This window comes from Nerophis lumbriciformis, linkage group LG20, assembly GCF_033978685.3.
Source record: "Nerophis lumbriciformis linkage group LG20, RoL_Nlum_v2.1, whole genome shotgun sequence".
Classification (NCBI taxonomy): Eukaryota; Metazoa; Chordata; class Actinopteri; order Syngnathiformes; family Syngnathidae; genus Nerophis; species Nerophis lumbriciformis.
In genome coordinates, this window is record NC_084567.2 from 44,085,363 (window position 1) to 44,098,025 (window position 12,663).

Below are 12,663 nucleotides of genomic sequence, written 5' to 3' on the forward strand. Positions count from 1 at the left end.
ATGGACTAGAATAGTTTAGCGAACGGCAATAACCGATTTAGTTATTGTAAATAAAGTCATCCAGCCAGTTCTAAAATGTGTCTGACTGCAGCGAGATCTGACCAGATCCCGAGGCGTTCCCAGGCCAGCCGGGAGACATAGTCTTCCCAACGTGTCCTGGGTCTTCCCCGTGGCCTCCTACCGGTCAGACATGCCCTAAACACCTCCCTAGGGAGGCGATCGGGTGGCATCCTGACCAGATGCCTGAACCACCTCATCTGGCAGATCTTCTCACCCTATCTCTAAGGGAGAGCCCCACCACCCGGGGAGGAAACTTATTCCGTCCGTGATCTTGTCTTTTCGATCATAACCCAAAGTTCATGACCATAGGTGAGGATGGGAACGTAGATCGACCGGTAAATTGAGAGCTTTGCCTTCCGGCTCAGCTCCTTCTTAACCACAACGGATCGATACAGCGTCCGCATTACTGAAGATGCCGCTCCGATGCGCCTGTCCATCTCACGATTCACTCTTCCCTCACTCGTGAACAAGACTCCCAGGTACTTGAACTCCTCCACTTGGGGCAAGATCTCCTCCCCAACTTGGAGATGGCACTCCACCCTTTTCCAGAACCATGGACTCGGACTTGGAGGTGCTGATTGTCATTCCAGTTGCTTCACACCATTTAGTGAAACCAAAAGCATCAATATACGTGAATTAAAGATGCATCAATAATACATTTTTCATCGAATCGTAGCTCCTGAATCGTAATGGAATCATGAGTTGCCCAAAGATTCCCACCTCTATTAGAAACACTTTGTAGATGTAGAAGTTGAAGTAAAATTCAGTTTAGTTTAGAACGCCATACCATCATCTGATCACATGAATTGGTCATCATAGCACATATGTCTTTAATACCGCTCTTTATATGCGTTCATGTTTTCCTATCGTTGAACGGAAGTGAAAAAACACAAGAGTGACGCAGGGTTTGACTTGTTTGCTACCAATCACATAAAGCTGTGTGATATTACACATCGTAATACCACATAAGCATGATAGACATCGGGTATGTATCCTTTTCATGATGAATTCAGGTTTTTGATGGTTGGGAGAGTGGCCGTGCCAGCAACCTGAGGGTTCCTGGTTTGATCCCCAGTTTCTACCAACCTAGTCACGTCTGTTGTGTCCTTGAGCGAGACACTTCACCCTTGCTCCTGATGGGCTGTGGTTAGGGCCTTGCATGGCAGCTGTGTGAATGTGTGTATGTGTGTATGAATGGGTGAATGTGGAAATAGTAGGGGTGTAACGGTACATGTATTTATATTGAACCGTTTCGGTACAGGGGTTTCGGTTCGGTTCGGAGGTGTACCGAACGAGTACAAATGCTCGCAGCGACCAGGCTAGGACAACATGTAAAAGCCAGAGCTGGAAGACCCTCCTGCCTCGTTAAGATCTCCCGTTTGGGAACACTTTGGCTGCGCGATACAACAATGGAGGACGGAGGTTTGCCGACATTGTTCAGCAGCTGCTTCTGACAACACGTCAAACATGTGTTGCACCTTTCCTGCTTCCGGCTCCCAGACCGTAGTCGAGGAGCGCAGGGGAGACACTCCTCCAGAGCCGATGTATGCAACACCCTTCACTCTACCCGGCAGTGGGTCTCCACAGCTCCGGACTCCAGGGTAAATGACGAGTCCGGCGATTAGTTGCAAATTGTGGCTTTACTGAGGTCTTGCACACAGCCAATCCAACAAAACACTAGCCACTCCCCGCACTCCCTCACCTCGCTCGCCCACACACTCACCTCACATGCTGTCACATATTAAAAGGCCACACACACACACATACGCTACTCTCATAACACATGCTAACCCATTTGAAGCGTCACCACCGCATTCAAGCAGCCTCTCCTCGGCGAGTCAGGCAGGGCTAAAGCAATAATAGCAGCAGATTTAAGTCCATATTGCATTAAAAACTAGATTTTGAGCCACTTCTATGGTGGAAGAACAATGAGCCCATATATCCTCTTACTGCAAAGTTAGCCAGGCTGGGGGGGAAAGAAAAGTTAATCTGAGGCTGAGTTGACTTGAAACTGTTCAATGTTGCACTTTTTATATGCAGAAGAAAAGTTTTGTCATTTTATTTAATCTGAGCAATAACTTGAGGCAATTTAATGTTGATTAACGTGGACTTAAACAAGTGTAAAAACTTATTGGGGTGTTACCATTTAGTGGTCAATTGTAGGGAATATGTACTGTACTGTGCAATCTACTAATAAAAGTCTCAATCAATCAATCAAAAAAAGCACTTTATATGTAGAAAGGTTTTGTGAAGAAACCATTCTGAGCCTTATCTTATTGTCATGACTTGGTCCTGGGGTTTAGTTTTTCTCGAAAGCAACGGAAAGTTGGCTCGGGCGAGACGGGAATAAGGATACATTTTTTTATTTAAAGACTATAAATACAAAACAAGGAAGTAAACAAAAGGCGCGCACAATGGCGGAGAACGTGACGTGACAGGTGAAAACTAATGGATTGCTATGGTGACAAACAAGAGTGCACAACGAATCCAAACGTGGAACAGGTGAAACTAATGGGGTAATCATGGAAACAAGACAAGGGAGTGAAAAGCCAGAAACTAAAGAGTCCAATAACTAAACAAAACATGACTAAGACAAAACATGATTACACAGACATGACACTTATTTAGTTTTTGTTTGCTATATGTTGACCACATGAACTCTGGCACTGGACCCTGTGTGTATATGCATGTTATGCCATTGTTTACACATTTGGTAAATAAATAACCAAAAAAATTTATATTTTGTTGTTTTCTTACCGAACCGTGACCTCTAAACCGAGGTACGTACCGAACTGAAATTGTTGTGTACCGTTACATCCCTAGCTAATAGTGTCAAAGTGATTTGAGTACCTTGAAAGTAGAAAAGCGCTATATAAGTATAACCCATTTACCATTTACCAGAGGTAGGACCAAGTCATTGTTTTGCAATTCCCAAGTAAGTCTCAAGTATTTGCCCTCAAGTCCTAGTCAAGTCCCGAGTCAAGACAGGCAAGCCCCGAGTCAAGTCCAAAGTCAAGACTGGAAAGTCTCAAGTCAAGTCCTAAGTCCTGCATTTTGAGTTTCGAGTCCTTTCAAGTCCTTTTAACCACAGACTAATATATTAACACAGATTGTGTATGCTTTTCAAACGCTGTATTTATTTATTAAAACAAGTGCATTTTAAATTGCAGGAAAGAAAATTGTGCTGACATTGCACTTTATAATAGCACTATTAACCAGTCATTTTAAACATTAACTCATTCCTTTACAGAACAAACACATTGAAAAATAAAGTGCAAATGTACTTATTTGTACAAAAGTGTTAACATTGAAAAAACATGACATATACGTGAACATAACAAAAAAGTTGTACTTTTTATATGTCAGGGCCCTATGCTGCATTGCATTTGCAAAAGACCAAATTAGCCAAGAGTCTGTCAGTCATTTGTGCACGATGGGGGCGTAGTATGATGCCACCATGGCTGAAAACTCGCTCCACTGGAGCACTGGAGGCAGGCACTGCCAAGACTCTCATGGCCACTCGGAACAGTGAAGGAAGAGTCTTCATGTTCAATGCCCAGAACAAAAGGGGGGAGAGAGTTGTTTTGGGTTGGTGCACTACTTGTAAGTGTATCTTGTGTTTTTTATGTTGATTTAATTAAAAAAAGAGAAAAAAAATAATTATTTCTTGTGCGGCCCGATACCAATCGATCCACGGACCAGTACCGGGCTGCGGCCCGGTGGTTGGGGACCACTGAGGTAAACAACCAACAGTATGTCAGAAAGCTAGCTAAAACGGTACACATATTCATAATATAGTATACATTTTAACTGACCTTTATTTGACTATTTTTGTCTTTTTTTAGGTGGCTAAAATACGCGGTGCTGCTGACCGCCGTCTAACGTTACGTGTGATATATTGACTAACGTAACCCTGCTTAAAAAAAAATCACTGAACAAAAAGTATGAATAAGGTAGTGAACTGCAACAGATTCCCGTGTTTGCAATAACGTTATAACGTTAGCAGTGAGTTTACAGCCTCACTGATTTAACTACACAGCAAATAAAAGTCACGTTACTTAGCCAATAAACGTTATCTTACATTCAAAACTTACCATTCTTTGTGCAACTTCAAATGCCGGACGAAGTTGGAAGTTGTTGCCTCTCCATCAGTCATTTTGGAACCGCATGTGTTGCATACTGCAAACCGTTTTGTGTTGACCACCTCGTAATTTTTATACCCAAACAAAATTATTTTAGGTATCATTTTTTGTTCACTGGCGTGTGGTTTGGACATGTCTTCTTCGTTGGTTGTCCTGCAATTTGATTGGATGAATGCTGTGTGATGAAAACAAAGTAGATCTAATTTGATTGGCTGTTGTACTGAGAGCACACCAGCTGACACACGCAACGCTGATAGACAAGTACACAATGAAAAATACGGAGCGCTCCCGAATAACTTTTTCATCTTTGGGTTTTGGGGAAAGTAGCAAGTCATGTCAAGTCATGTCAATTCAAAAGGCTCAAGTCCAAGTGAAGTCACAAGTCATTGATGTTAAAGTCTAAGTCGAGTTGCAAGTCTTTTTACATTTTGTCAAGTCCAGTCTAAAGTCATCAAATTCATGACTCGAGTCTGATTCGAGTCCAAGTCATGTGACTCGAGTCCACACCTCTGACATTTACCATTTACCACTCCACACATCTTTCCAATGCATTTTCCTCACCGCTTATTAACTTCTCCAAGACTCCATACCTCAGGATTCATCTTTCATATAACATACAGACGAAGAGTACGAGCCAAGGAGATCTCTTCCAAAACGAGGCATGACGTTTGATGCCAGGCTTAACGAGCTGGAGGAGAGAAAAGTATGGAGAGCAAAATAGTCCCCAAGTCTGAGTATAAATAGTAATAAACTGAATTAGCCTGCACTTGTAGTGGAGCTCATTATATGGAACGGTGCAGCCGATCTCTGAGAAGTTAAAGACGTGTGCCATCCATTCATGAAGTTTGTATGTAAATGATGGCCCAGCCGCATTCATTCCTTCTGCAGGTCTCCTGGGACGTGGCTATTATGTGCATGACTCCTGGGACGTGGCTATTATCTGCATGACTAGCACTCTCCCATGGCTAATACAAGCGTTTCATCATGTCAGCGTAATATGGCCAGAGGGAGCAGACTATGATCTGCTGTTACAGCTTAATAGCTCTTATTAATCATCCTTTCCCTGCCTGCTGTACACAACCTTGTGCCTTTGTCTTTGTCTCATGTCTCCCTCCTTTTACAACAAATCACTTCACACGCCTCCCCGTCATTAGCTCAGGTCACAACACAACTTTTTACAACCATTTACCGTCGTACAAATACTTTGTTGTTTTGTGTAAATGTGAATCATAGCAGTGATAGTGCATTTCACATGTACTATGTTGCTTATTTCAACTGTATTGTGCTCATGAGTACACTCACAATTTACAAACGTGTGTGTGTGTGTGTGTGTGTGTGTGTGTGTGTGTGTGTGTGTGTGTGTGTGTGTGTGTGTGTGTGTGTGTGTGTGTGTGTGGGTTCTTGTATTTCTGATCTTCTTGAGACATCAACAAGGAAAAGTTCAAGTTCAAGTTAAAGTAGCAATGATTGTCACACACACACTAGGTGTGGCGAAATTATTCTCTGCATTTGACCCATTGCCCTTGATCACCCCCTGGGAGGTGAGGGGAGCAGTGAGCAGCAGCGGTGGCCGCACCCGGGAATCATTTTTGGTGATTTAACCCCCAATTCCAACCCTTGATGCTGAGTGCCAAGCAGGGAGTATTGTCCATATGAGGAGGTGTGAACAAGTTAGGACATAAATCCTGGTCCCGATACGGAAAAATCATTGCATCTAATAGAGAGCCAAATACTAGAGTCCGTGAACATTGCTCCAAAGTCAGGATTTTTTGCTGATTTAATGTGCGTAGAAAAGTAAACATTGACAGGTGCAAAGGCAGCAATATATGATAAAACAAGATGGTAGCTAAAGAAGGACTTCCCTATTCATCCCCGGAAAAACCCACCAGGTGAACATCTGATTTTACCACTTCTGGTGCTCACGTAAGACAAGCCATATGTGACCGTAGGATGAACTAATACACTACGTTACTAAGACTATAGTGGTCATTAACAGTTAGCTTCTACAGCTGGGTTGCCCAAAGCGCGGCACAGGGGCCATCTGTGGTCCCTGACTCCTTTGTCATCGGCCTTAAGCACATTACAAAAAACAAAAAAATAGAGATCTCATTTGTTCCCTTTGTGGTGAAATCTATCAACATGAGCGTGGTCCCAAAAAGGAGGGATTTTTCACATTGTGTCAAGACTTGGTCCGGGGTGTGTGCTTTTCCAGGATGCAACGGAAAGTTGGCACGGGCGAGACGGGAATTAAGGTACATGATTTATTTATTAACTATAAATACAAAAAAAAGGATCAAACAAAAGGCGCGCACAGTGGCGGAGAATAAACTATGAACAATTAAACAAAACTTGCAAACTATGGCTTGAATAAAGAAAACTTACTTGGCATGGACAAAAAAGGAGCAGCGTGAACATGGACATGAAAAAATGGACAGAGCATAAATGTGGTGTGAGGTCGTCAGGACGAACAACAGAAAATGAATGAACTTAAATACTATGGACATGATTAACAACAGGTGCGTGACTCAAAACAGGTGCGTGACATGACAGGTGAAACTAATGGGTAACTATGGTGACAAAACAAAACAAAAGTGCACAAAAAGTCCAAAAATAAAACCTGATCACACAGACATGACACATTGACTGTGTGTCGCTTTTAAAAGTGCTCCCCCTCTGGCCAACATATGAAATAACAAGTGTGTGTAAGAAATTGAAATGCGCCCCCTTTGGCCAAAACTAATAAAAAAATAAAAATAAAAATATGTATACAGAGACATACTGTAAAAACTGGAAGTAAATAATGAAGATTAAAAACAAATTACAAACAAAAAAAAAATTACTAAAAGCTTACCTTTTTTATATTTGCATTGTATGTATATATTATTAATGTTGTAAATACACTTCTTTATATATCTAGAAAGGCTGGTCCTAAAGAGGGAGGCATTTTTCTCAGGTCTCAAGAAGGTAATAAATACAAGAATGTGTGTGTGTGTGTGTGTGTGTGTGTGTGTGTGTGTGTGTGTGTGTGTGTGTGTGTGTGTGTGTGTGTGTGTGTGTGTGTGTGTGACACCGCTATCTTCCACAGTGGCTTCCTGTGCAGACATTAAGCCTCTTACTGGTTTGATCACACAGATCCTGCAGTCTTCACAAAAGCTTCCCACAGCTTAACACACACACACACGCACACACACACACACACACACACACACACGCACGCACACGCACACACACACACGTGCTGACACAATTGTGACAACTTTGCAGCACCACAATGTTCTGATGTGAAAGGTCAGTTAAGTTGGTCCAACTCCTAAGTGAGCCATGGAATAACATTAGAAGTTAACAACGCTGAAAAAAAACAAGCTGCGATTAGAACTAGCTGCCATTAAATCTTTAATTAAAGCTTAAATGAGTGAATTAGTGCTGGGCAGTGGAGTGTGGAATAAGGTAAGGAGTGAACATGAACACATAAAGACAATCACTTTAGTCAGCATGAAAAATGTTGATGTAAATGACTTAATATGAAATGTCACTTTACTGCTACCTTAGAGGTGAGCAAGGCAGTACAAGAAGTCTAGGGCATTTGTTTTACATTTAAGGGGCAAGAAACTTGATCTAGTGCAGTAAATGTGTTAAATAATTGTTTGTAAATTATCACAAAAAACATTGTGTTGAAATGAGTTCCAGGCAAAAGGACAGGGGCTGTCTTTGAGGCCTACCAAGAGTAAAGCTCGTAAAACTCCACGGTGTTCCTGTGTTCTTTCATGTATGGTAATCAACAGAAGGATGTTATTCTGGCCCAAGTATTTCAGAGCAGAGAGATGACAGGATCTGCCCAATTTCCAGATGACCTCTTTTTGAAGTATTTTACAAACTCTTTTTGAACTATTTTATAGAACTCTTTTTGAACTATTTTACAAACTCTTTTTGAACTGACTTTTCCTGTGAATTGTTTACGACCTTTTCTGTGAACAAAGGGTACATACAGTGTGTCCAGGCGTGTCTCCTCAATTGAGTCCAAATTGAATTCTGTCTCTGTTTAATTCTTTGCCTCTTGTCTTGTTTAATAGCTGTCATCGGTGTTTGAACCTGACAAAATGGAAATGGATTATTTGACCAAGTGAATTATGAAATACGGAAGTGTATTGTGACTCAAGTGTCGTGGTACGTATCGTATCGTGAAATTGTACCCAGACCTAGTCAAAGGACATGTGAGTTTAGTTTGTTCTTGTCATTTGATCTGCAACACTCAGGGGGCCGTGGATGAAGTGGAAATAAGGTTGACATTCATACACATCATGTACAGCAGGCTAGATGTTTCCTTGCTCATTTATGTGCTCCAATCACTACATCACAAACAAATAAGAGTTGTAGAAATGATTGTAAAGTCAAGACAGCCATGACATGATGTTCCCTAAGATCAGCCGATCAGCTGCTACTGACGGTCCCTGACACAAGGCTGAAGCTTAGAGGTGACAGAGCTTTCGCCGCTGCTGCTCCCAAGCTCTGGAACGACCTACCCCTGAGTGTTAGACAAGCCTCCTCTCTTCCTGTTTTTAAATCTCTCTTAAAAACATACTTTTATTCCATGGCTTTTAACACTGAGTGATATCCATCCTGCAATGGCGCCCCATAATACACCTGCTGTGATCCTGTTTTTATGTTTTTATTTATTCTATTTTATTTATTTATTTTTTATCGTGTTCTGTTTGTGTTGTGTTTGCTCGGTACTCGTATTATCTTTTAACCTGCCCCTTGTACAGCACTTTGGCTACCCCTGTGGTAAATTTTAAATGTGCTTTATAAATAAAGTTGATTTGATTTGATTTGATTCTTTACAAGTGTATGTACACTTTTGACCACCACTGTATATTGAATATTTTTTAAGTGTTTTGCTGATAACGGACCAACATTGATATCGCATCAAGACACCCTTAATAGTTAAAAATTAATTATGGTAGTTTCACTCTGGTATTTATAATGTGTATTTCAATTATTTGCATGTTTAAGAGTCAAACAGCATATTTGAAATTGTTTGTAATTCAGTTGTTACCAGTAAAGTGAATCAATCCTCTTTACCGTATTTTTCGGAGTATAAGTCGCTCCGGAGTATAAGTCGCAGCGGCCGAAAATGCATAATAAAGAAGGGAAAAAAACATATATAAGTCGCACTGGAGTATAAGTCGCATTTTTGGGGGGAAATGTATTTGATAAAAGCCAACAGCAAGAATAGACATTTGAAAGGCAATTTAAAATAAATGAAGAATAGTGAACAACAGGCTGAATAAGTGTACCGTATTTTCCGCACCATAAGGCGCCCTGGGTTATAAGCCGCGCCTTCAATGAACGGCATATTTCAAAACTTTGTCCACCTATAAGCCGCCCCGTGTTGTAAGCCGCATCTAACTGCGCTAAAGGAATGTCAAAAAAAACAGTCAGATAGGTCAGTCAAACTTTAATAATATATTAAAAACCAGCGTTCTAACAACTCTGTTCACTCCCAAAATGTACGCAAATGTGCAATCACAAACATACGTATATCAACATGGACAGAGCTGCGTGAAAAAAGCCACCCGGCCTCTTCGCGTAAACTTAAACTTACCTTAACCACTCGCTCATCTTTTCTTCATCCATCCCTTCGAGTTAGCTTTTATGATGACGCCGGCTGGAAAGGTCTCTTTTGGCAAGGTCTTCCTTTTGAATATCACCATGGGTGGAAGTTTCTGGCCATTAGCATGGCAAGCTAGAACCACAGTGAAGGATGACTTCTCATTCCCTGTGGTGCGAATATTCACCGTACGTGCTCCCGTTGTATCCACAGTGCGGTTCACAGGAATATCAGTTGCTGTGAAATAGTAATCCGTGTGCGGATGGAGAGATTGCGTCTTTTCATGAACCGGATCCCTGTCGTTTAGTAGGAGCCATTTTGTGGTCTTTACAGATGTAAACACACAAAGGAAATGAAACGTACGGTGATATCCGCGCGCTTTTTTCTTCTTCTACGCGGGCGGGTGGTTGCTTACAGTAGAAGAAGAAGCGCTTCCTGTTCTATGGGGGCGGGTGCTTACCTTGGCGGTTGCTTGCGTAGAAGAAGAAGCGCTTCCTGTTCTACCGGGAAAAAAGATGGCGGCTGTTTACCGAAGTTGCGAGACCGAAACTTTATGAAAATGAATCTTAATATTAATCCATATATAAAGCGCACCGGGTTATAAGCCGCACTGTCAGCTTTTGAGAAAATTTGTGGTTTTTAGGTGCGCCTTATAGTGCGGAAAATACGGTACGTTATATGAGGCATAAATAACCAACTGGTATGTTAACGTAACATATTATGGTAAGAGTCATTCAAATAACTATAACATATAGAACATGCTATATGTTTACCAAACAATCTGTCACTAAATCCCATGAAATCTTATACGTCTAGTCTCTTACGTGAATGACATCAATAATATTATTTGATATTTTACGCTAATGTGTTCATCATTTCACACATACGTCGCTCCTGAGTATAAGTCGCACCCCCGGCCAAACTATGAAAAAAACTGCCACTTATAAACCGAAAAATATGGTGATTATAATACGAAAACCAAAGCCAGCATCAACAAAGCAAGAATGAAGTGATTGACACATGTCAACTGAAAATACATTCTACCATTTGTTGTACTTTTGGGAGACTAAAGAGAAAGTTTGATCGTGGGGGTTGGGGGGGGGGCTTCAAACCTCTCGTTCACCTCCACTTCCTGCTCCACTTCCTGTCCTCATCACTTGCAAACGTACACTCAAAGCGTCCCTGTGGGCGTCCCTCCAGTGTCTCATTAGTGCACCTGTTTGTTTTGCTGACTATCATGCACGTGTGTGTGTGTGTGTGTGTGTGTGTGTGTGTGTGTGTGTGTGTGTGTGTGTGTGTGTGTGTGTGTGTGTGTGTGTGTCAGCAGACCCCCCGCGGCGGTGCTGAGTGCCCCCCTGGCACTGGGAAGCTGTCTCCCTGGTATTATTAGCGGCCACGATACGCTGACCGCCATGACACTGTAATAGACGTGTAATAGACGTGTAATAGACCTGTAATAGACGTGTAATAGACGTGTAATAGACGTGTCCTTCCCGCTCCTGAGCCATGAAAGCGACACCACGCCTGCTTTGACTCCACTCCTGCTCCAGCTGACTCGGCTGTGTCCAAGAGTGTCATCATTTCCCACGATGTGTCCTCTATTATGGCTATAATGAGCCACTCTGACACGCACACAGATGCTGCTGGACCAGCGCCTTCTTGCTCATCCTTTGCTGACTTTCACTACGCTGGCAGGGTTTCAGCTCTTTCTGGAAGCTTCGGTATCATCAATTCTTACAGACCGATTGTTTTTTTTATATATAATGCTTAGGGGTGTAACAGTACGTGTATTTGTATCGAACCGTTTCGGTACGGGGGTTCCGCTTCGGTTCGGATCGGAGGTGTACCGAACGAGTTTCCACACGGACATATTAAGTAGCGTAACGCACATTGTGTAAACAATGCACACCGCGGCATGCTAGCAGCTAACGGGCTAGGATAGACTGACCATACATCCTCTTTTCACCGGACATGTCCTCTTTTGCGGAGCTGTCGGGGCGGAGTTTCTTAAATGCCTCAAATGTCCGGCATTTTGAGTTAGGGTTGCGTGTATTTTCAATGTACGTTCAGGGTTAAGAAGGGGTTAAAAACAAAACAAACAGCAGCATTGGTGAGGGAGGGGCAGAGACAGAGAGAGAGAGAGAGTTATGATAAACGCGCATGCGTCGCCAGGCTCTGCTTTTTATCCATTTAATTTTTTATTATCTACAGCAGGGGTGTCAAAAGTGTGCCCCGGAGGCCATTTGCGGCCCACAGCTAATGTTTTAAAGGCCCACGGCACATTCTAAAAATACTATTCAAATAAGCAAAAACATAACAAAAGTGAAATAAAAAAGCTTAAAGGTTAAATGTAATTCAGAAAAAGTTGCAATGTTGACTAATAAAACAAAGCTGTTTTTTTTTTCTTTCAAACTGTCATTGCTCAAAACATAATATTGAATCAAAATCAATGTTATTATGAATTATTGACCTATCCAAGGTTCCCATGAAATATTCCACTAAGAAAACTATTTTTGGTGGAAGATTTTGCAAATTTGGTAAAGAAATAACCAAAAAATGTATATTTTGTTGTTTTCTTACTGTACCGAAAATGAACCGAACCGTGGCCTCTAAACCGAGTTACCTACCGAACCGAAAATGTCGTGTTCCGTTACACCCCTAATAATGCTATATATGCACGTTCTCAATAAATGTTTTTGATCTTGTTTGAAAAAAGTCTTTCAGTTTTGTATCCTAACACACCAAGAAAGCTGTGCAGCTGTCATTTAAGTATATAAATTAAACATTAATAAATGTTAAGATGAAATTATGGCAACAAAAATATTTTTTTTCATTTTGTCCGATCTCAATTAA

At 41.6% G+C, this 12,663-nt stretch overlaps 1 protein-coding gene across 1 annotated transcript in view; it reads right to left on the reverse strand.

The window, feature by feature from the left end:
* Positions 1 to 12,663, reverse strand: part of LOC133619703 (ephrin type-A receptor 5) — a 222,676-nt gene that overhangs the window by 171,678 nt on the left and 38,335 nt on the right. The gene's annotated exons all lie outside the window — the stretch shown is intronic.